General features: G+C 35.8%; 1 protein-coding gene across 3 annotated transcripts in view; it reads left to right on the forward strand.

The window, feature by feature from the left end:
* The first annotated feature begins 17,169 nt into the window (after positions 1 to 17,169).
* NIPBL (NIPBL cohesin loading factor) overlaps positions 17,170 to 25,441 on the forward strand; it is a 200,703-nt gene continuing 192,431 nt past the window's right edge. For 2 of the 3 annotated variants that reach the window (XM_059916245.1, XM_059916246.1), the window contains exon 1: positions 17,171 to 17,595. The gene's annotated coding sequence lies outside the window, so the exon portion shown is untranslated. Of the gene's footprint in view, positions 17,596 to 25,441 lie in introns of all 3 variants that reach the window. The other variant, XM_059916247.1, reaches the window with a different exon arrangement.

Consider the following 25,441-nt stretch of genomic DNA (forward strand, 5'->3'; position numbering starts at 1 on the left):
AATTCAAACTCCTAATTTTTCCCTCTCCCACCCCCTTTCCATTTTGGTAACCATAAGTTTGTTTTCTATGTTTGTTAGTCTTTTTCTGTTTTGTAAATAAGTTCATTTGTATCATATTTTAGATTCCACATAAATGATATCATATGATATTTGTCTTTGTCTGACTTACTTCAATTAGTAGGATAACCTCTAGGTCTATCCATGTTCCTGCAAATGGCATTATTTCATTCTTTTTTATGGCTGAGTAGTATTCCATTGTGTATATGTACCACATCTTCTTTATCCATTCATCTGTCGATGGACATTTAGGTTTCCATGTCTTGGTTACTGTAAATAGTGCTGCTGTGAACATAGGGGTGCATGTATCTTTTTGAATAATAGTTTTGTCAGGTATATGCCCAGGAGTGGGATTGCTGGATTATATGGTAGTTCTATTTTTAGTTTTTTGAGGAACCTCCATACTGTTTTCCATAGTGGCTACACCAATTTACATTCCCACCAACAGTGTAAGAGGGTTCCATTTTCTCCACACCTTCTCCAGCATATGTTGTTTGTAGACTTTTTAATGATGGCCATTCTGACTGGTGTGAAGTGGTACCTCATTGTAGTTTTGATCTGCATTTCTATAATGATTAGCAATGATGAGCATCTTTTCATGTGCCTATTGGCCATCTGTATGTCTTCTTTGGAGAAATGTCTAGTTAGATCTTCTGCCCATTTTTCAATTGGGTTGTTTGTTTTTTTTGTTATTGATTTGTGTGAACTGTTTGTATATTTTGGAAGTTAAGCCCTCGTCGGTCACATCATTTGCAAATATTTTCTCCCAGTCCGTAGGTTGTCTTTTTGTTTTGTTTATGGTTTCCTTTGCTGTGCAAAAGCTTATAAGCTTGATTACATCCCATTTGTTTATTTTTGCTTTTGTTTCTATTGCTGTGGGAGACTGATCTAAGAAAACATCGGTACGATTTATGTCAGAGAATGTTTTACCTATGTTCTCTTCTAGGAGTTTTATGGTGTCCTTATATTTAAGTCTGTAAGCCACTTGGAGTTTATTTTTGTGTATGGTATGAGGGAGTGTTCTAACTTCATTGATTTACGTGTGGCTGTCCAGCTTTACCAATACCACTTGCTGAAGATACTTTCTTTTCTCTATTGGATATTCTTGCATCCTTTGTCAAAGATTAATTGACTGTAGGTGTGTGGACTGTATTTCTGGGTTCTCTATTCTGTTCCATTAATCCATATTGTACTGCTTGATTTTTAACTCTACCTGTTTGAAATAGGTAGAATTTGGTATGTAGAAATGAGTGAGACAGTGAATAGATTTTTTCAGATGTCCAGTCAGTTTTCATAGCACCATTTACTGAACAATTTCTCATCCCCGCTGTCTTGCTTTCAAAGTGATTGTACATGTGACGGATGATGAATACCGATTTGGGCATCTATTGAGATGATCCTGTATATTTTCTGATTTAATTGATTGATATGATGTATTATATTTTATATTAATAAGTTCACATCTTTGCAATTCTGTTATGAGCATAATTGTTATGGTGAATTCTTTAAATAACTATTGAATTGAGATTTTTAGTATTTAATTGAGGATTTTCTTTAGTCTCCATTTTAAGAAATTTTGGTCATATTTTAGTCTCAGAATTCTATTAGTCTAAGAAAAGTAAACAGGGTAATTTAAATCACTTTTAAGTTCTGAATTAATTATAAACATAGAAATCCTTCATTCCATAAAAGTTAAGATGATCTGTCAAGACTCAGTAATATTTCAGTATAATTTTTAAATAACATTAAAAGTATGTATTTTTGGTTGGTTGTTCTTGGTCAATAATAAAAAGTTTGTATTTAAGAAAAAAAGTATGGGAAAGAAAATTACTTTTAAGCCCACCTTTCAGAGATAACATTTTGGTGTATTTCTCTTAACCAATTTTTAATTTATAAAGTTGGAATTATAATATTTATGCATATATATATATATATATAATCTGATTTTTATACTCTATTATGTGCTTATTCTCCTATAATCTAATTTTTTTTTAAAAATGATATATATTTATAACATTCAATTGGTAGACATTTAAGTTTTTACATCTTTGATATTATAATCAGTGCTTTGTTTTTTTATGATTTCCTCCAAAATACTTGTTTAAAAAGTCTGTTCACATCCTGAATTCTGTTAATTTACCCAAGTAATCTATAATTTTTAAGTGGACCTATTTTGTTTTTACATTTAAAATTTAGAATTTTGTCTGTAACTTATTTCAGTGAATATGATCATCTAATTTTTTTTCATTCATTTATTTTTAAGTTATTCATTCAGTGAATGTTTATCAAGTATATATTCTGTTAGGTGCTGGTAAACCAGCCGTGGTCCCTGCTGTAGTGGAATTCACAGTTTAGATGGTAAAGGCAGACATAAATCAAATAATCATACCAGTAAATGTATAAATGCAAACTGATATTAGTGCCCTAAAGGAAAGGAATTGCGGGGTCCTTGGCAGCAGGGAGCACGGTATCGTTCAAAGCACTGGGAAGAGAGCCAGGGTGCCTAAAGCACAGACTGCAAGGTAGAGATTAATGTGAGATGAGGCTGGAAAGGTAGGCAAGGGCACACTATGCAGAGCCTTGCTCCACATTAAGAATTTTAATCTTTATCTTAAGAGTAATGAGAACCATTTAAAGATTTTTAAGCAAGAGGCTTACATGATCAAATTTATGTTTTCAAAAGATTGCTGTGGCAGCAGGAGAAAGAGTTGGAGGGGGGTCATTGTGGATGCCAGAAGCCCAGAAAGTAAGCTATTGCAGTAACAGGTGAGAAATGATGGCAATCACTTCTGGCTACCAATGATAACTAGTGACTAAGACTGGAGATAGAGAAGTGACAGCTTCAACAGATACTTTGAAGACAAAGTGAAGATTTGGTGGTTGACTGAATTGGTGGGATGCCCGGGAGATGAAAGGGAGGGGTGTTATGGGCACTAATCTCATAATAGGGGCTGTACCCTCATGCCCTCATCTAATCCTAATTACCTCTCAAAAGCCCTATCTCCTAATACCATCATATTGAGGGTCAGGGCTACAACATACGAATTTTGGTGAAGGACACAAACATTCAGTGCATAATAGAGCCCAAATAGCTAACATGATTATATTTTGTTTGGTATTGCAAGCAGGGTAACTGAATATACTGAACTTGAGACTGCAGAGAAAAAAAATTAAAGAACTGATGAGTTGGTGAAAGAACTATACTTATTAATATTCAAACCAGAACATGGGGAGTGGGTAGATGTTACTTGGAGTGTGCATTCATGTCCCATATCAGAACTGCCTTGTGCTAAATGGAATCACAAAATTTGAAGAACTGCCGAGCTATTTAGTAGAAATAAAATCAAGATTTCTAAAGAAATTCACAAATTTTCATTAGCATGAATTATGCTTTAAGTTTCTGCAGCTGACTTTAGAGTGATGTATTTGAATTTTTTAAGCCTCTGCCTTGTAACATCGCTGTACTTAAAGAAGTACTGATTATGATGAAAGCAAACTATGTCCACGAAGAACCCTTAGAATCTCTAGGATATTGAGGATGAATATATACATCATAAGTAACTCTTATGAAATTTCTGGCTCTGTGGCCAAATTCTTGCAATATACGAGTCTTCCAACTCTGTTAATGTGTATTATATTCCCTTTCCTGAAACCATGGAAATCAAATCTGAGGGCCCCTTTCAGTAATATAAACCTGGAGTGAAAATTGAGATGTGTCCTCTCTGTATATAGTCCTTGTTTTGTTTTTTATAATATTTAGCATCTTTATTGATATAGAATTCATACACCATACAATTCATGCACTTGAAGTGTTCAATTAAATGGTTTTTAGTATATTCACAGATATGTTCAATCATTTCCACAGTTAATTTTAGAATATTTTCTTCTCCACAAAAAAGAAACCCTATGCCCTTTAACTATCACCCTTCCCATTCACTCATTCCTGACACCCACAGCTCTTAAGCAACTACTAATTTACTTTATGCCCCTATAGATTTCCCTATAATACACCATTGTATGGGTATAGTACATCTTGTTTACACATTTGTCAGTTGGTGGACATTTAGGTTGTTTCCACCATTTGGTGATTCTGAATAATGCTACTATAAACATTTGTGTGCAAATTGCTGGGCGGACATATGTTTTCATTTCTCCTGGGTATACCTAAGAGTAAAATTGCTAGGTTATATGGTAACTAGAGACTTAATCATTTGAGGAATTGCCAGACTGTTTCCCAAAGTGGTGGCACTATTTTACATTCCCACCAGCAGTGTATAAGCGTTCCAATATTTCCACATCTTTGCCAATGCTTGTTATCTGACTTTTTTTTTAAAGATTTTTTTGATGTGGACCATTTTTAAAGTCTTTGTTGAATTTGTTACAATATTGCTTCTGTTTTATGTTTTGGTTTTTTTGGCCATAAGGCAAGTGGGATTTTAGCTCCCCGACCAGGGATCGAACCCGCACCCCCTGCATTGGAAGGTGCAGTCTTAACCACTGGACCGCCAGGGAAGTCCGATTATCTGACTTTTTTATTCTAGCAATCCTAGTGGGTTTGAAGTAGTATCTCATTGTGGTTTTGATTTGCATTTCTCTGGTGACTAATGATGTTGAGCATCTTTTTATGTGCTAAGTGGCCATTTGTTTTTCTTCTTTGGAGAAATATCTACTCAGATCTTTTACCCATTTTAAAAGCAAGTTATTTGTTATTTTATTATTGAGTTGTAAGGGTTCTTTATTTATTCTAGATACAGATCCATTATCAGATGTATGATTTGCAAGTACTTTCTCCCCTTCTATGGGTATTTTTTTTCCCATCTTCTTTCTTGATTGTGTCTTTTGAAGCACAAGAGTTTTAAATTTTGAAATCCAAGTTATCTTTTTTCGGCGGGAGGCGTTGCTTGTGCTTTTTTCTCATATCTAAGAATTCTTTGCCAAATCCAAGGTCATAAAGATTGCCCCCTGTGTTTTCTTCTAAGAGTTTTGTAGTTTTTGCTCTTACATTTAGGTCGTTGATGCATTTTGAGTTAATTTTTGCATACGGTATGAAGTAAGGGTCCAACTCCATTCTTTTGCATGTGGCTATCTCAGTGTCCCAGTACCATTTGTTGAACAGCCCTTTGTTCTTGAGAGCACAGTTTGATCTGATGTATAATAATATTCTCATTGACTTTTTAAAATTGATTGAAGACTAGTAATTGGCCCATAATTGGACTATTATATGAAGAAAGCTGAGTAAACTATTTGGACACTATAAAGCTAAATACTTTTGAAAAGTTAATAGATTATAATTCCATTATTGTTATGATTTAAAATGTATGTGGCCCAGAGATATATGGATTTCTTTTTTTTTAAGATTAAAAAAAATTATTTTATTTATCATTATTTATTTTTGGCTGCGTTGGGTCTTCGTTGCTGTGCGCAGGTTTTCTCTAGTTGCGGCAAGCGGGGGCTACTCTTCGTTGTGTTGCACTTGCTTCTCATTGCAGTGGCTTCTCTTGTTGCGGAGCACAGGCTCTAGGCGCATGGGCTTCAGTAGTTGTGGCACCGGGCTCAGTAGTTGTGGCTCATGGGCTCTAGAGCACAGGCTCAGTAGTTGTGGTGCACGGGCTTAGTTGCTCCGCAGCATGTGGGATCTTCCTGGACTGGGGCTCAAACATGTGTCCCCTGCATTGGTAGGCGGATTCTTAACCACTGCGCCACCAGGGAAGCCCTATGGATTTCTGATTGTTGTGTTTCACTACTGAAAAAATGGATATCTCTAGACTATGCTATGTTTGCATAATCTTCATTTCAACCCTGTTATGCTAGTTTTCTGTCTTACTAAATTAGGTGGCAGGAACAACGAAGACTGTGATATTACCCTTGACTAAAAGAATCAAAATGTGTGGAGACAGTGGAAACCGATAATGACTAGATAGATATTATGAGAGGGTTAGTCATAAGAGAAACAGGGGTTAAGAAGGAATGATCTAAGTGAAAACAGCAAGAATAGTCAGGTAGATAGGCTTGCGGATTGGACTGGAGTGGCACCTTGGGGCTAGTATAGCAGAAACTACTTGGAAAGTTTGGACGCTGTTACTAAACTTTCTAGATCTGGGTTGTAAATATTATATAATGTTAAGAAGAATTTGCTTCTTAAAAATAAAATGTCATTAACCTTATCTATTATTCTCTTTTAAGAAATCAACCTCTGTTCTCTTACTCTCCCATTTCCAAGTAAAATGTAAGAGAAAGAGACAGTAATTGAATACTTCCAAGATTAGGTAATATTTTATAGGTTATTGATTTTAGAGCCAAGCATCTGTTATAATATTTAACTAAATGTGTTATAAATAAAAAGGGTTCTTTTCAAATATTTTAGGGGGAAGGTGGTGGATTATTAAACCATAGCAAACTTTGGTAGCTTGCTTTTTCCTTAGTTGTCCTTATAATTCTTTGGCTCTTTCTCATTTTATAAACTCTCCCTGGGTTCAACTCTGTGGCTTCAACTATCATCTATATGAAGATGACTCTCACTTCTTTATCCCTAACTCCCAAGTATCCACACATATTTTCGGCTGCCTATTGGATATTTCTTACTGGGCGTCTAATAGGCAACTCGGATTTAATTTAACCCAAATTTATTCTTACTCCTCTCTGCTCTCAGCCTGCACTTTCTCTTGTATGTATTATCTCATTTATTGACACCAGAGCCTTTTTAAAGAACTAAATCTGAATTGTCAGTAATCCTTGAGTCCTCCCCTCCCCACTTTTCATAACTTATCTTACTTTACACATTCATTGGTTCAAGGAGTCCTCAATTCTAGTTTTTCTTTCAAATCTACCTCCATCTCTCTAGCCATGCTCCCATAACCCAGCCTTCATTATCTCACTTGAACAATTACGTTAGCTTTCTTATTCACATTTCTCTAGCCTCTCTCACATAGCATCTTTCCTTCATTCAGTTTCCTAAGCTTCTTTCTGCTTTAATTGAAATTTAAAAAGCCACATCAAGAGTCCAAGTGAGAAAGTTCTGTGTCAAAGAGTATGAATACAAAGAGTATGAATACTCAGAATATATTTCTAAATAGTATGAAACTTGCAGGTTCATACTTTTTTTTTTTCTAATGCAGTAGGTACTTTTTAATGTTAATTTGCAGAGTGATTCTGAAATGCAAATTTTATCATATTATCTTGGGTGTAAAATTTTTTAATGTTTACCTGTTGAGTGTGGGATAAAATCCAAACACTTTATACTGGAGTAAGCAGATCCCAGACTCCTTACCTAACCTGCATTCTAACCAAACCAATTTTCAGATTATGAAATACTAGGAACTTTCTTATGCATCTATACCTTTTTATTTTTAAAAAAATTTTTATTGGAGTATAGTTAATTTACAATGTTGCGTTACTTTCTGCTGTACAGCAAAGTGAATCAGTTATACATATACATATATCAACTCTTTTTTAGATTCTTTTCCCATATAGGTCATTACAGAGTATTGAGTAGAGTTCCCTGTGCTATACAGTAGGTCCTTATTAGTTATCTGTTTTATATATAGTAGTGTGTATGTGTCAATCCCAATCTCCCAATTTTATACCTTTTTATATGTTCCTCTCCCTCTTTAGAATGATTGATTTCCTTTCTTCCTGTCTTTCTTTGCCTGGAAAATTACTTCTCCTCCACTAATGTTCAAATTTTACCTCTCCTGTGAAGCTTTTCTCAAAACCTCCAGGTATCTTTAGTACTTTCATAGCACTTTTGATACAACTCATAGTCATTTATTTCACTGTTTTAAGGGTATTTGATCTAGTCTTCCTCTTGGCTGTGAGTTGTATGAAGAAAGAGACAAGGTTATTCATTTGGATTCACTATTTCCAGTAGATAGGTGCTGGGTACATTCTTGTCAAATGAAGGATCTACAGTAAAAATGTTGTAAATAAGTAAAAAACACTTATCTTTTAACTTTGGATATACAAATTCAAAATTTCTTTAAGAAGCACCTTGTCTTCTGATACTCAGAATTAAAGACACATTTATTCAGAGATCACACTTAACTCTTGCCATACTGAATATAATAGTTACATTGTAGTCAGAATAATTTCAAACCAGTTTTCTGGTGAGCATTTCTTAAACCGAGATTTCACAACCATGATGTTTTTACAGCAATATTATAGGGAGAATTAAAGCCCAAAATATTTAATGTAAACACAAGATTAAACATTAAATCATTATCAATTCTAAACTAAAACAAAATAGACATTAAAATTTTTTACATAAAGCCTACAAGATGTGCAGTACGTTCTTCAAATTAAAAATACTTTTGCATATATAAAGTATTGTCAAGTACTACTATAGCTCTTCTAAATTCATAATAAGCTATTTCTCCTTACATAAAGCAAAAGTTACATCGTTTGTCTGGATATGATCATGAGAAATCAGCTGAATATATTGGAGAAAGCTAATGAATGTTGATGATTGAATTAGGAAGAAGGCAATAGTGAGAAGGCTACACCAGAGAGGTGCTTTAGAAGAGATGCAGAATTCAACAGTGTAAGACCAAAAGAAGATGATAAACTAGAAACAAGACTACTAAAGCAATTTGGATTTTGGTGTTGTTTTTTCAAAGAGAAAATAAAATATTTCAAATGTCTCAAGTGCAGTGTTAAAAACAGTATTCATGTGTGGGTATAAATTCCTGACTAAAATGTTGTATTTAATTTTTTTTAGGGAAAGCAAAATTCTTTACTCAGACCTCATTTTGTTCACTGGAAGTCACTGTTTGGGTGCTTTTCTTAATCTGTCACCATTCCCTACTCTGGAATAAGATAAGGTATGAGCTATTTTCTTTCCTTCCTTTGGTTTTATCTTTACAGAGCTTTAGATTGTTAAATAAAAACTAGATAAAGCAGAAAAACATACTACGTATTTTAGACTCTGAAATGTTGACTTTGGTGACAAAGTTAATAGTTTTTATTGAATTTTGATGAATTAACCCATTATTATGCTTATCAATTAAAAAATGGTTCACGGCAAAGCTATTGCCACTTTATTAATGAAATTTTTAAAAGATCAGTATAGCATTTTCCATGGGTGAAAACACTAACAAAATTTAAAATATAATTAAAAGGTCAGGCTGTTTATGCAATTTTTTTTTAATTAATTAATTAATTAATTAATTTTTGGCTGTGTTGGGTCTTCCCTGCTGCGCACAGGCTTTCTCTAGTTGTGGCGAGTGGGGGCTACTCTTCATTGCGGTGCGCGGGCTTCTCATTGTGGTGGCTTCTCTTGTTGCGGAGCACGGGCTTCACTAGTTGTAGCTCACGGGCTTAGTTGCTCCGCAGCATGTGTGATCTTCCCAGACCAGGGATAGAACCCGTATCCCCTGCATTGGCAGTCGGATTCTTAACCACTGCTCCACCAGGGAAGTCCAGTTTATGCAATTCTAATAGCCCATATTTATAGCAACTTATGTGTAAAAGAAGCACATAATTAGTAGTAATACTGGTTGAATTCTTTTTTGGCACTAAAATGTCTCTGTGGCTGCTATTAGATGAATTTTACTTATTGGATATTATTGCTGTGATTAACTGATTTGACACCAGATGACAATATATAATGTCAGTATAATGTAGTATTATAAAAGAACTGACCTACAGAGGTTTACAATCTACCTTCTAGTACTCAATAGTAAATGATTTGCTTCTAAGTGTCATCTTCTTGGATTCAATGGGCTGCATATTGAATTTCTATGACTATTCACATAATATTAATGAAATTAAATCTTTCAACAAGATGTAAGACTTTTGTCTAGTTCATAATGAATACATGCTCCATGTCCTGTGGAGATAGTACGTGTTCAAGAAGTATATTTTTAGAATGAACAAACACATAAGTAAATATACCTATAGCTAAAATCTCCCTGAATCCATTGTCCTTCTATGCTTTGGACAGTATGTTTCCACAAACCTTACAATGAGTAAGTGGCTAGACTACCATTATTTAGTTTATTAAACTAAAATTGTTTGGGCCTTTAAATTTTTTAATTTTAATACAGTTAGCTAACATCCAGCTCTTACAATTTTACTTCAAATAATCATTCTATCAGGGATTTTGAGGTACTTAGAAGATATTAAATAAGCTGACAGTACAACTGTCATTTAGCTACTATATTCCTCCAAACATGTCATAACTCAAGGTATTACTTTTTGTTTTGTTTATAAAGGGTAATGGAAACAATTCTATTTTTCATTTTTAAAGTGAAAAATCACCTCATATTAATTCACTGTAATCATTCTTTATTAAAATTTATCCTGTTTTTTAGATTATCAAAGTACATACAATTTTAATGTAAGATCAATCTATTTGTGCCAACTTGATCATTTTATAATGTGCCTATTAGAGACTAATTTCAGCTTTCAATAAAAATGGAATTATTAAGAAATGGTTTACTGTTACATCTAGTGAGTAATGCATCATGGCCCTAGGTACTATTTTCTTTGGTTTTCCATCTTAGGTTATAATACTGAGACATTTCCACTTTTATATTTCTACTTGAATTGCTTCTGCTTAATGGTTGATAAGCTTATCATTGCTTTGTTCTGATCCACCTAAGTTTCACCACCTATAGTAGAAAGAAAACCAATGTTAGTTTGCATATTTTACTCGTTTATTTATTTATTTACTTATTTATTTATGGCTGCGTTGGGTCTTCGTTTCTGTGCGAGGGCTTTCTCTAGTTGTGGCAAGTGGGGGCCACTCTTAATCGCGGTGTGCGGGCCTCTCACTGTCGGGCCTCTCTTGTTGGGGAGCACAGGCTCCAGACGCGCAGGCTCAGTAATTGTGGCTCAGGGGCCTAGTTGCTCCGCAGCATGTGGGATCTTCCCAGACCAGGGCTCGAACCTGCCTTCCCTGCATTGGCAGGCAGATTCTCAACCACTGCGCCACCAGGGAAGCCCCACTCATTTAGTTTTTAACATCTGTTTTTAAAGAATTCTCTTTTATGCTACACATTCTTCGCAGGGCTGCCCTTAACTTAAGCATAAGTGTTTTCTTTCAGTTTGCTTCCTGCAACGTAATTTTGACAGTTAGAATTGTCACCCTATCCACATCTGATACATTGGTAGCCTTCTTAGCCTTCTACTTGGCTTTTTGGTAGACTAAACTGAACAGCTGCCACAACTCACAACAGGAAGTCATGTGGTCTTTCTTTATACTCCTATCTTTCAGGACTGACTTGGCTCCCTCTGCTGGTTAGTAATATAATTCCTTTCTTAGTTCAATAGGGTACATATTTGTATTGGTGAAATATTTGGGGTAAATAAGCTTTGGTTCAATAATTGAGTTCGAGATTCTCATGTCAGTTCTCTAGAAAATTTTGTGTTTAGCTAAGGTTTTAATCAAACTAGGTCTTAAACATCTATAATCAAAAGGGAGCTGGTATCATATGTCTGAAAAAAACCTTTCATTAACGCTCATCAACATTACAATACAGAAATCTATACTGAAATAAGGTGAAATGGTAATGAAATGTTTAAATTTTTCAAAATGTCTAAATTTTATTAAAACATTTCAGTATAACATAATTCTCATTTTCTGTTTGGTAGGTAGTTTTCATCCCACTGATCACAGTATATTGCCTCCCTTTTAATTCTATACACAATTCTCTCATTTTAAAATTTCCCCCTTTTAAATTCTGTACAGTTTTAAGTACATTTATTTAAATATAGATGAGCTAGGTGGCGAATGAAAGTTAACTATTTACTTAAAGTTAAGAAATTATTATTTACTTTGGCTAGAGAGAAAAACCTTATTCAAAGTTTGTTATTTTTCAGGAGGAGTTTCATTTTCAGGGAATAACTTGTTCGTATGATAATCACTTTGTGAAAGCAGCAGTTTGCTTTGCACTCCTATGACTAGTTAATATCTGTTTTGAGATTGAAGGGAAGGTGGGAAGAAACAGAAAAACATTTTTTGCCTTTTATTTATTATCTTGCTGTATTGGGCATCTGAGATTAGAAAGTGTGCTACAACAAATCAGTAAGAAAATAGTTATGGACCTAAACACACCAAATTTAGCTCCACTAGGAAAATAATTCCTTCTTACAACTTCAACCAAATTTGATGTTTCCATTGATACATAGTTTATTACCTACCTCTTACCTTAAGATCACCTTTCTGTAACCAATATCAAACTTCTCTAAAATATCCTAGTGCCTCCTCTAAAATTCCTCACTATTTCATAGGCAATCAGAACTTTCTAGCATTTTTCTTTTTCATTTTCTAAGGGGGGAAGTAAAGGAAAATCTGAACGGTAGATAAAACACTACTTTTTCTGGCCTATACCCAGAATAAAAAATATATTTTACAAGGTAACCCAGCACATGCACACACATAAATGGAATGAATGTTTATAAATACAGACTTTACCGTGTGTGATGTACTCTTAGATTTTCTATTCTTTCCTCTATTTCAAATAAAAAACGCTAGTCTCAACCTATTGAATTTATTTCATGACCCATAATGGTACATGACCCAGTTTTAAAACACTGGTCTAGAGGAGGTGCTTTGAAATGTGCATCATAAGCACCCCCTTCATACCTATTTTAGATGTTAAGTTTTTAATGGATTTTGTATTTTTCCTTCATTGATAAAATCTTTTTTTAAACAGTGTTGTTCCAGATTAGTTTAGTATTAAAATGCGTGTAGAGTTTAATTCTCTGGTTCACATTCAGCATATGCATAGGTTCCATTAAGATGAGGCTTTCATGATGATTTAATGACCCTAAATAATTTTATATTGAATTTATATTTCAGAAGTGCACTTTTTGAGTGCCCTACAGTAATGCAATGCACAGTGAAACTTGCAATGTAGTATAACACAGAACTAGTCACTTTGATCCAGGAACATAAGGCATAGCTACACAAAAATATAAACAACAGTATAGGAAAGTCACAGGATTATAAATGGATAGCATGAATAATAAAATCTATGAATTTAGAGAAAATCCTTAATTAGAGGCGGGAAGGATTAATGAAAAGACAAAGCCTGTTCTCCAAGGCCAACATGAACTAAGTCATTCAGGGGAAAAACCATTCATTTCTATCATCTTAACAAAAATGGATAAGATATGTTGAATAACCTTCATAAACACTATCACAAATTTGATAAAGGTATTTACTTTGAGAACTTGAAATAGAAACATTTACAGACTATTTGATATTTTTGTAGCTCACCCTCAAATCAACATCTATAATTAATACTTTGTCAAAGTTTAAGATAAAAATCATCCTAAAAGTAACTTTAATTATCCGATATGTGAAATAAGTTTGGTAGTTTGAAATAAACTACGAAACGTATATACATTACATGTCTATTTTTTCAAAATCTGTTCCTATAGGTTAATTTTATCACTAACAAATGATAAAACTGGTAGACAAAATAATGAGAAGAAAATTATTTTCTAAAATTTTTTATTCCTATCATTTTATGGCAAATTGTATTTATCTTAAAAATATTTTCAATAAAAATAATTCATAATTTGCCAATTGTACCAATTCCTGTTGATGACATTCAGTAGTTAATACTTAAAATCCGTTTTAAAATATTTTATTAAATCTTTTGCAGTTTATTGATCAAGAATACATACGGGAATATCCAGGAATCTCCTTGGCAAATAAAATGAGTAGTGCAACTCAGTACTTCAAGCAAGGAGGCAATATTAAGTCAGATTTAAGGTTTACTGGGCTACCCTACAAACTAAGAATTGATACATCAATGATCTAACAATGAAACATAAGCCCACCATAAATCAACTGATTTTGGACATAAAGGTTTTAAAATGTAAGAGCAAAATAAATAGATGGTGGTGAGGAAAATAATTATTAAGCAACCCCCCCCCCCAAAAAACAAACACCAAGAAACAAAGCAATGAAATAGAGAAAACACTAAGATTCTATTAATAGTCTACACAAGATCTCAACTTGGATACTTAAATTTAGGCAAGCAAAACACTAATTGATTTAATGGAGAAATATCCTGATATGCATTGAAACAATTTCATTAATTCTATGATTTGGAAAAAATTGGTATAAACAATATACAAGTTAAAACACTTAAAAGGCAGGGACCCTGTCTATTTTTAATTCACTAATGTTTAGGAGGTGCCTATTGTAAAGCTAATTATAGCACCTAGTTAAGTCCTTAGTAAATAAATGAGGGAAGAAACTAAAAAATATGTAAAATTTTAAATTAAATGCTACAATAATGCCAAGACTTTCGTTACCTGGACATGCAAAATTATCAGCTTACCAGTAACATTTAAGGAAGTATATAAGAAGATAATGGTGCTTCTTTAAGCAAATTGAAATATTAGTATTTTGAAAATGAACAAAAAACATATTCTGAACCACCCATATATTAAAGCTATTCTTTAAGATTAAAAGGTACACTTATAATGAACAAACGGATTTACTAAACAGTGTCTAATTAATTGTATTAATGGTTATAAAATACCTTTTCTTGTCCAAAAATTCCATACATGAAATATGATTATTTGTAATTATCACTGCCAAAGGCTTATAGCATAGTTGTTAGTTTCCTGGCATTTGTTATTTTAATTTAAAAGCCCTGTTTATCCAACCACTAGAAAATACAAATTCTCAATTTGTTTCAGTTTTCAAAAATCATTTATCAATTAATTTATTGGTATACCTGGTGCTTATCATAAAGTAAATGTAAATGAACAGCAAACTAAGAGGTGAATTAAAATATCCACACTAATAAGCCTGACCTCAGCATTCACTGAACCTTTTCTTCAGAAGGAAACTGTAAAAATAAATCTCACTAGCGTTTGCTTTGCTTGACAGCATAATTGAGTAGTAACCGAAGTAGCCATATGTGGTCCTTTAAGCCTCAGAAACACAGCACCTTTTGAATCTTTGTGCCGGGCACACATTTTGTGCCCGATAGATACTTGCTGAATGAACTTTTACAGTAGTGCTGGATTTGGGCTAAGCCAACCAAATTTTCAGACTTCAATTTAGTGATTAAATGATTAAACGTTTGCAAGAAAGAGGACAGACTGGATGAAGAACGCAGTTTGTCATTCAGGAAGAGCAAAGCTAACTGCCCCAGTACGCATACGATCATATAATCCAATAATGCACTGTCCTCTAGCAAACCCATTTACAGAAACCCAAAAACAAATAATTATCACAGTTTGTGGGCTTCTGGTGTTGTTGTGGACGGCTTTCAATGTCTAGAAGTAGTACCGTTTCCTAGAACTTTATAATAAACTTGCACTTTTTTCCCTAGGTTTTTTTTTTTCCCCCCACAAATCTTTCATAAAGTTCTCTGTAGTGTGTAAGTATATACATACGTAAGGGACAGAGTTCAGAAACTGGTGTATGTGTGGGTGGGGTCAGGGCCCTTACAATCGTCATTCATTCATTAACCAAATATTAAGCATCTACTGTGTGTCAGGAATGATTTTCTCCACAAAACACCAGTGGAGAAAAAAAAACCTCGCCCTCCTAGAGCTTAACGTTATTCTATCGGTTAAAACAGATAACGAGATAAACATGTAAGATATGTAGAACGCCTGAAGGATAAAAATGGGGAAAAGGGACCGGGAACTTGCAGTTTAAAGAGTGGCCACGGAGCCCCGAGGACACAGTTGAGCAAAATCCTGAAGGTGAGGCAGCAAACTCTGTGGTCCTTGGGGAAGGAGCCTGGCCCAAGGAAAAGCCAGGACAGACGTCTTGCCTGCAAGGCGGCCGAGGCAGCCTCCCCCCGCCCCACCGAGCGCACCGCCTTTAGGCCGCGGTCAAGGCTTTGGCTTTTACTCCCAGCTAAACAATGGCAGGGTCTAGAGTAAAGGAGTGACAAGATCTGATTTAGTCCTTCGAGTGATGTGAGGCAAAAGGAATAACCTGTGGGGAAAATTTTCCTGTTTACTTTCAGCGTACCGGTACATATGCATATATAATTAACATACCATTTAAGTAAACTCATGAAAATATAACACAAATTTCGTCCCGTTTGAGTAAAATTCGCTTACCTATGCACTTTTTACCTGAAGAAAAGCCCCCTTTTAATGTACAGAAGTAAACTTAATAGTGACCTGTACGGTAAAGTTATTTCACGTGTTTCAGTCAGAGACTACAGGAGGCTTGGAACTGTACACATAATCACATTTGTACTCCAGCCTTGGCCAGTACCTCACTGTTTCGAACGTAAAGGAAAACGAAGTCTGAAACCGGCTGGCCCCAGGCCCCCCCGCGGCCCGCACTCCGCCGGCTCTCCCCGCGTGCTCGGCTCCACCCACACCTAGAGGGGGGCGCGGACCGGCTCCTCGCTCGAACAGCGTCGCCTACAGGCCCTTCTCCCGACTGCTAGGCAAGAGCCAAAACCACCGGCAACAAAATGCAAGACCAGAAAAGACCACATATTTCCAGAAATATATGCATCACAAACATGGTTCCATTTCAGTCCAGCTGAGAATCTTCGTCTCCTCCACGCGTTGCGTTCTCACTTCTCATTAAATAATGCAGAGACGGGCGTAAAGTCTGGCCTCTCAAAAGGAGAGAAAGGTGTACAATACGATACATCCATCCACCCGGCTGCAGGGACACCATTTAAAAAATGCTCGGTCGCCGTCGGATCGCGGGCGTCCTCTACGTGGCCGCCCCGAGCTCGGCTCCCGAGAGCTAAAGACGAGCAGCTGGGGCGGCGTGCGCGGGCTGCGAGACGGTCCGGGCCTGAGAGCCCCCCACGCACGCGACCACCACCGAACTCGGGCCGCGGTCCGGTCGGCCTCCAGGAAAATAAAGACCGGGAAGACCCGGCCCGCCCGTGCCGCAGCGAAAACGCCGCTCCGCAGGATCGACACTAAAAGGCAACATCCACAGCCGCCCTGAGGCAAAGGGCGCAGAGAAGAGCCGCCGACGCCTCGCTGCCGGCCGCCGCCCGGCCCCGGGTGCGGTGCGGAGCGGAGCTGGCCGTGCGCTGCGGCGCAGCCGAAGACGCGAGCCGAAGTGGCGGCGGCGGCGCGGCGGTGGCGGAAGTGGAGTGGGGAAGAGGGGGTGGTTGTTAGTGTTTGGCGCCGGCGGAGGGAGTCATTCCTGCAGCTGCACTTCCGGTCGGCATTTTGTTCTGAGAGGGAGAGACGAAACGAGAGAGACACACACACAGGGCTCCTTCCCCCCCCGCCCTCCCCCCCCTCCCTCCGTCGGTACCGACTCACCCGACACCACCAAGCCGCAGGGAGGGACGCCCCCGCCGACTGGAGGATTGGTTCCCGGGCCGGCGGCGATGCCCCCCCGGTAGCTCGGGCCCCCGGTCGGGTGTTTGTGTTTCTATGTGGGAGAAGGAGGAGGAGGAGGAAGAAGAAGCAGCGATTTGTCTTCTCGGCTGGTCTCCCCCCGGCTCTACATGTTCCCCGCACTGAGGAGACGGAAGAGGAGCCGTAGCCACCCCCCCTCCCGGCCCGGATTATAGTCTCTCGCCACAGCGGCCTCGGCCTCCCCTCGGATTCAGACGCCGATTCGCCCAGGTAAATTCCTGCTCTTTATTTCGGCGGCGGCGGCGGCGGCGGCGCCAGGTCCTCAGCGTCTCTCCTCCTCGCTCCCCTCCCCGCCGTTTCCTTAGCGGCCCCAGGTCTCCTCCACGGGCGAGTCTAGAGTTTGCTCCTCTCTGGTGGCAGCCGCCCTGGGTGGCGGTGGTTTGGTACCCTCTCCCGGCCGGCTCCGGTGGCGGGGACTGGGCTCCTGCCGGGCGGCCGGGGAGGCGTAGGCCCGGCGGAGAGTGCAGGCCGCGGGCCAGCGGAATCTACTTGAGCTCGGGGATTAGGAGAGCTTCGGGCTGAGCGGAGCTACTGCTGGTCGGTGACAGGCCTCGCCCGGGAGAAGACCCGTAGCTAGTGAGGAGGCGGAAACAATACAACTAACAGCAAATGTGCCTTGACCGTCCCCATATTTACAACTTTCCTGGTCCGGGAGTGGGGAACGTCCCAGCGAAACAAACAACCCCCCTTCTTCCCCCTGTGACCCCATGAAGGGAGGAAGTAGTTTCAGTTAGTGAGACAAATGTAAATACTCAGACTCGGATCCAGTGGTAATTCTTTTCCTGTGTAAAACTTGTTTGGACGTTGGAAAGTTAATAAAGACTCATTTTCTTTTTAAAAAGAATTAAGTCGTCCACATGAATATTTCATATAGGAACCCGTAGTGTGGTAGACACTGCATATGACCCCCACCCACGCAAAGAGCTTTTATGTTGCTGTTTGACAGTGTGTTGCACATGGACTTTTTATTCAAAGACAAGTATAAAGTACTTGACAGGTTTACCCTGCCACTTTATATTTGTGTGCGTTGTATAAGGACAGTTTTAAACGATTATACATAACACACTTAGGTACTTCCTGATCTAAACGTGTAGAAGCTTAAAAAAGATTTTTTAAATGTTCTGAGAATTGTGCTGAGATACAGGTACAACCAATTTTCTTTAGAAGGATAGAAATTAAGTTATGCTTAAAATCCCTGGGAGGTTAAAAAAAAATGTAGAAGGTGCCATCCTTTCATGTCTGGGCAGATCTTCTTGAGGTCCCAGGATTGTCATTGGCTGTTTGTGCCCATGATGTTTGACTGTGTAATGAGAGAGGTGTCATTTTAATAGGTCAAATGTATCTGTAAATGCTGGAGAAAAAGATCAGTTCTATCTTAAATTCTAGTTCGCAAGTAAGTTAAGTGTTTAGGTCTTGCTTATGGAGGCATTGGTAATGTAGGTTGGCATAAGGGAAAAACCAATTTAAAAGTCCTCAGCCATACAAGTTGCACAGAAAAATAAATGTACCTGGGTTAGACTGTTTTGATAGTTTGTCTCATAGTCACTGAAGGAAAACTTTCATTGCTTAAAATGAAGCGACACTGATCAAAAAAGTCCCTTGTTTTATTAGTGGGTGTTAACATTGGTTCGAATTTTTTGTGTCTCATTGAATTATTATTGTCATTGTAGAATAAGTAACTTTTCTGAAGGTTGTTTTTGAGTTTGGCCCTCTGCTTAAAATAAATTGTTCCACATTTCCTGCAAACGTATGGATAAATGTTAAAAAGAGTGAAGTTAATATAGCTGTCACGTACGAGGCATGTTTTTAATGCTATAAATCCGTGTAGTAGTCAGTAGCGTGTCCGTGATTTGTATTGGTCAGGGAGCAGTTTGAATTTTAAAAAGCCTGAAGCTCCTGCTGAGCCCCAATCCCGGCCTCCCTCCCTCCCACTAATCTCCCATTCCTGTCTTTGTGCTGCCTGCTCCTGTTAGACACTGTTTGCTACAGGGCCTCAGGCCTACACTGGGTGGGGGGCACGCGAATGGGGGCTGGGGAAGGGGGGGGAAGAATACAGAAGGTAGGAGCAGTTCACTTCTTAAGCGGAGGATTTGGGGGTGGGAGGCGGGGTAAGGGCTTCAGTGTAAATGTTTAAAAGGCCCTTATATGAACCTGCGATTGTCTTTACAACTTTTATTTAAATAAAATACTGAGATGTATGTCAAGGGATGAACATACTTCTTCTAAAGGTAATGGAAAGAGGAGTTCTGCTTGCTTAGTTTTCATCAACAGGAACAACTTATCTTTAGCGTTTTATATAGTTAAAGGGAGCTTCCTTACACAGATGTTTAAATCAGTATATTAGATATCTATTTATGTGACTGATTTTTTATTGTGACTTTGGAATTAAAGTGAATTAGTTCCTATCAGACCTTATTTTCCTAATTCTACATATTTAGTAATCTGTAAGTAATATAGGTTGTGTGATAGCTTTCGTTCAGATACCATAAATATTTCTTTAAATTACATTGAAAATATTTTTTGTTTAGTCCAAACCAATTAAATAGATTATTTTTAAAGGAGACATTGTGAAACTTGAGTAAAACCTAAACTTGAAGTTTACATTTTTGATAACTTAGTTGGAAGGAATAATTTGTGTTTCCCTAGAGATTATGAATAGTCTGCTCTACCTCCCCTGTATTGGTCGGGATAGTCACCAGTGGCTAATCTTGTATTTCCATTTTTTTTTTTTTTAATTCAGCGAAAGGAAACAACTATAAATGTTCCAGAAATCTTATAATGCTGGTTATATTATAGGATAAATATTTTATAATATACTTAGAGGAAATTTCAACAGTATGGTTTATTGTTTCTTTTGAGTCTGCAGAGTTACCAGTAACTTATAATAATTACTTGAAAAGAAAGTAGTTTTAAAGTATATCATGAAAGTCTAGTAAATCAAATTAAAGTTGAATAGTAAATAATTACTTCTATTGTTTTGAGATGAGTATATTGGGTGCTTCCTTTTGAAAGCCATTCAACAAATTTGTTTACTAAAGTTATTCGAAAGCTTTATGAACCTGTGCTACGGATCATTATAATACTGTCCACTTTTAAGAAGAAAAGAGTTATCTTCGAAGAAAGACTATTTCAGATTCTCTTTGGGGATGAAAAGTGAAAGTTTTCAGTATGGTAGTAAGCCTAGTTTTGGTTTTCTGCATAATGATCATTATTACATTTCAAAAATATGATGAGCAAAGCTGTACCAATTCAAACATGAAGTTTTCTTTATTTGGAGCCAGGCTACCCAACTCAAACATGTATTTTCTAAGGCTTCCTAAACTAATTTCATATTTAATTTTTTGGTACCAATTCATCATCAAACTGCTATAGAAACATTTGAACCCATCTGTGTTATATTTTGACATACTCTATTGTGGTATTTTTACTCTCCCAAAATAAGGTGTAAAAATTAACAGTAAAGAGTAAATAAAAACTGAAGAGTTTGTGTTTTACACAGTTTCATTTAACTTTCCGCACTCTGTTGCTTATTAGGAAAAGCATAATTTGTAAGTAATTCTGAAATTTTTTAAATAATGTAAAATTTCAGTTTTATATAAAGTGACTGGGAAGACTGAGGTAAATAAAAATTCTTTTCATAGAAATGTAACTTCAATTCCGTTTATCACATTTATTTGCCATAAAACGAATAGGAAATTACTGACTAGGAACTTTATAGAAACCTGGTAATTAAGTGTTTAGTTGACATCTTTAATATCCTGAGCATACTAAGTTGGCTTTGGTGGTAATGTATGGTCTTATGTAGCTTTTAAAAATCATTTAAAAATATACTTTTTGAACAAAGTTTTTTTCTATTTTTAGCAGGTGTCAATAATTATTCTCTGTATTTTTAAATTGGTTCTTTTTCAGGGTGACCTGAGTTCATTCATAAATATTCTCATTTCCCTGCAAGGTAAATGACCAGCATGATTTCCATTTTTTGATGAAAAACTCAGAGGCCACATGATTTGTAGAGATTCATGTAGTGACTCAGTGGGAGATTAGGTATTCTCTGACTCTTAATAGTTTCTTATTAGATTATGTTGCTTTAAGAAACCTGTGAGCTTTGGTCATGAAGCTAGGTATTGCTCAGTGCTGACACTGATACCATTTGTGATTTTTTCCAATTATCTGAGTCCAAGGTGCTTTTCTCATCTCCATAGAGATATGATACTTGTCTTTTGGTTGTATTTTCCTGGTATGAAAATAGTACTTTTACATTAGAAATCTTGACCTTGTGTGTATATATTTGGTGTTCAGGTGATTAAGTTTATTTACATATGTCCCTCTTCAGGAGTGTAAGTGAATTAACTGTATGTGTAGTAAATAATGACTCCTTAAAGTTTTATTCTTATTGTGTTTTTCAACTACTAGAGTGGAATTTTAGTGTTTCTATTTGATTTAAATGCAACTTTAAACACCAAATCTGCAGTCAGTTTTAATGAATTGAGTTTTGTCAGATTGCATTATGTTTTAAGGCAGGTTTCTTTCTATTCCCAAAGTGATATTACTAGGAGACATCATTTCTTGATACAGCATTGCCAGCTAGGTAAGATTTTGAGGGGCTATTATTTGCCAGGAATTGTGTTAACGTATGTATGACCCTCCCAATATTATCTCATTTAATTCTGCTAACAGGCTCATGAAATAGAAACAATTATCATCCACAATTTACGGATGAAGAAACTGAGGCTGAAAATGTCAGAATGTCTTATTAGTCTTATTGGGTGCTTATGTCTTATTAGTATGATCAGTCTGATTTATATTTGTTCTTAAGGACTTAGGATTCCACATTTCTAGTTTTAGTAAATTCTTAATATTATACTTTAGTTGCTCAGTTGAATCAATACTTAAAAGTCAGGTAGTCAAGGAAATTATGTACTTTAGGCAAAGAACTAAAATAGAATCCAGACTATATATGCTATATATATTAATGATAATTTCAATAATTTTGAAGTCAGCACATCTTTACTATCTTACATTTTAATTTTGAGTTTGTTAATCTGAATTTTTTACTTCTTTTAAGTTTTTTATATTGAGTTGAAACTGTCAAAGCATCTTTTTAGAAAGGGAAAATTGAGCTTTAGAGTAATTTTATTCGTAGAAATGTATATGACCAATTTGTATTGTAGTAGATGAATCTATAAATTAGTATGACTGGTACTTTTTAAAAATTCCAGTATTTATATAGCCGAAGAATGTGGATCGTTTTGAAGTTCTCAGCTTGGGAAGTTGTGCACTTATTCCAGAGCTGTTGCCATTACATACACTTTTATGGGGATTCCTTTAGTGAATACCTTTATAGACCTTGAACTAGTATTTTTTTATCATCCTTAATGGCATACATTTATCTTCAGGGGTGAATTTGAATTTTAGAGACAGTAAAAAAGTAATTTAGAACTTAGTTTAGGAAAGCTAAGATTTAAGATCTCTTTTGTGTCAGGCATTGTGTTGAGTACCTTACATTTGTAATATGTAATATTATTGAGTGATTCCCATGTGCCAAAAACTGTGCCAGGGGCTTTATATGGATTTTCTCAATTCTTCAAGGTATAGTATGAGTTTGGTTATATTTACTACTCTAAGATATTTGAGAAAACTGAAATATAGAATGATTAAGTGACTAAGGTCCCACATCTAACAAGTGGAAGAAAGTGGAGAAAGGACTCCAGAGTTGATGCTTCACCCACCAACCTTAACCACTATACTGATTATCGTGATTACCTCCCAACTATCCATTGAGGTTAGTGATAATGTTCTCGTTTTACACACAAGGAAGTTGAAGCTCATCATGTTTAATAACCTGTCCAAGGTGGCAAATCTAGACAGTGTTAGAGATAGGATCCCAACTCAAATATGTCTAATTCTAAAACTTCTGCTCTTTCCATTCTACCACTCTGTCTCTTCAAGATTTATAATACTTTTTTTTGTTTGTTTTTTTGATAAAAAGAGTAGGCTTGATTATAAAGTAGTGAGACTTGTTTTTCTTGTGTGGCTTATAAAGCGATCCTATGGCTTAAAAAGAGGAATTCTAAAGTTTTTTGGTCAGTTATAGCTGATTCATTATCTGATTACAGTCTTTTAAAACATACCTTGTTAACTTTACACTATATAAAATATACAAAATGTTTCTATGTACAGATGTGCATTTAAATAGAATATTGACGTTAAATATAATGCATGCTGTATTTTTTGAAAGTGTGGAAAAGCCACTTTATTTTCATAATATTGTGATTCTTGAATTATTTTTTATAAAAACGTTAAGCATTAAAAAATATTCTCAAGAATACACTAAATTTTTAACATAATTAATGTAGGTAAATTTTTTTGCCATCTTACGTGTGTGTAACATCATTTAACATGATATAGCAAACTCTTAAAATTTTCTTTTGTATGTATTTGCCTTTTGGCAGAAAGGAAAAACTTTAACAGGATGGAAAAGCATAGAATTAGCAACATTGATTAATTTATTTATTAAAATAATTTTGTATACTTTTACCTCTTCTGAGAAATTCAGAAGCTGTGACATAATTTTGAAATACTGATTCCTTTTCGTTACAGTGAACACATTTGGGTCACTTATAATCTCAGTTCTTTAGTCTTGTGCCAATAAAATGCATATGTACTTCACAAGTACTGTTTTTTAAAAATAGTCACTGATTCTAGATACCTTAAAAACTAACAGTGCTTGAAACACTGATGAATTATTAAAACTCAAACTATAGTTTACTGTAAAAATATTAATATTTATGATGATATATTTAATTTTTTTATTTACAAACAAACAAGTCCTTGAAATTAGTCCTAGTAAGGAAATAGGAGTTTTTCAACACTGCTACTTGGCAACCCTTTCAGGATTTTATTTTATTTGTTCTTTTGCTTGGTTTTTTCCTATATTTGCTATGTTTTATTTTATTTGTTTTTTTTTTTAATTGAAGTATAGTTGATTCACAATATTGTGTTAGTTTTAGGTGTACAGCATATTGATTCAGTAGTTTTGCAGATTATATTCCATTATAGGTTATTATAAGATAATGGGTATAATTCGCTGTGCTATCCTGTATATCCTTGTTGCTTATCTATTGTAACCCTTTCAGGATTTTAAAATCTGCTTTTAGTGTTCTTTGTCTGATAAGATTGCCAGTTTCTACCTAAAGAAATTGATGATCTGAGTATAGGCTATACATAATTTAGTTTTTCTTTGGTAATGACCAAATTGAAATTTTACATGGGTATATATTGGCCCTAACTCCCATTAAAAAAAAGTACTATTCTTAAAAAATTGTTGCACATAACATAATCTTTTTCCCAGGGTTCTGCCTATGTCTCAGAAAACTCTTAAGGTTGAAAGTTGAAATGTAATGGCCTAAAAGCTACTGTTATCATTTTTTTCCCTTTGAGAAAAGAATTAAGAATCCAGTATTCATGCTGTAATCTACTCCAAGTTATCCTGAAAGACGTATATGTAGACATATGAAAGACATATGTAATATTTCCATCACCCCCAAAAGTTCCCTTATATCCTTTTGTAGTCAGTTTCCTACCCCTAGTCTAGCCTCTGACAGCCAGATCTAATTTCTGTCCCTATAGTTGTGTATTTTCTAGAATGTCACATAAATGGAATCATATAAGCTTCTGTGTCTCGTTTCTTTCACTTAGCATAAGGCTTTTGAGATCCATCCATGTTGTTGCCTGTATTAGTAGTTTGTTGGTATCTGAATTTTGAAATTGAATTTGATATACTCTTTAACTTTGGTACTACCCTGTCAAAAAATACTTTGAACGGTTTTAGATATTTGTCTCAGATTTTGCAGCTGCTTTATTATTGGACATAATTTTACTTGCCCATGTTTACCCCTCAACTCCAAAAATCTTGTAATTTACATTACTGTTGAGTGGCATGCATTTATACTAGTTAATTCTGTTAGGTTAGATGCTCTACCAAGTAGGTAAAATAGACATTGCCCTCTTTTTCATCATAATTAAAATAGGTTAGCATCATGTATTTTGAACATAC

This window comes from Balaenoptera ricei, chromosome 3 (genome assembly GCF_028023285.1).
Source record: "Balaenoptera ricei isolate mBalRic1 chromosome 3, mBalRic1.hap2, whole genome shotgun sequence".
NCBI lineage: Eukaryota > Metazoa > Chordata > Mammalia > Artiodactyla > Balaenopteridae > Balaenoptera > Balaenoptera ricei.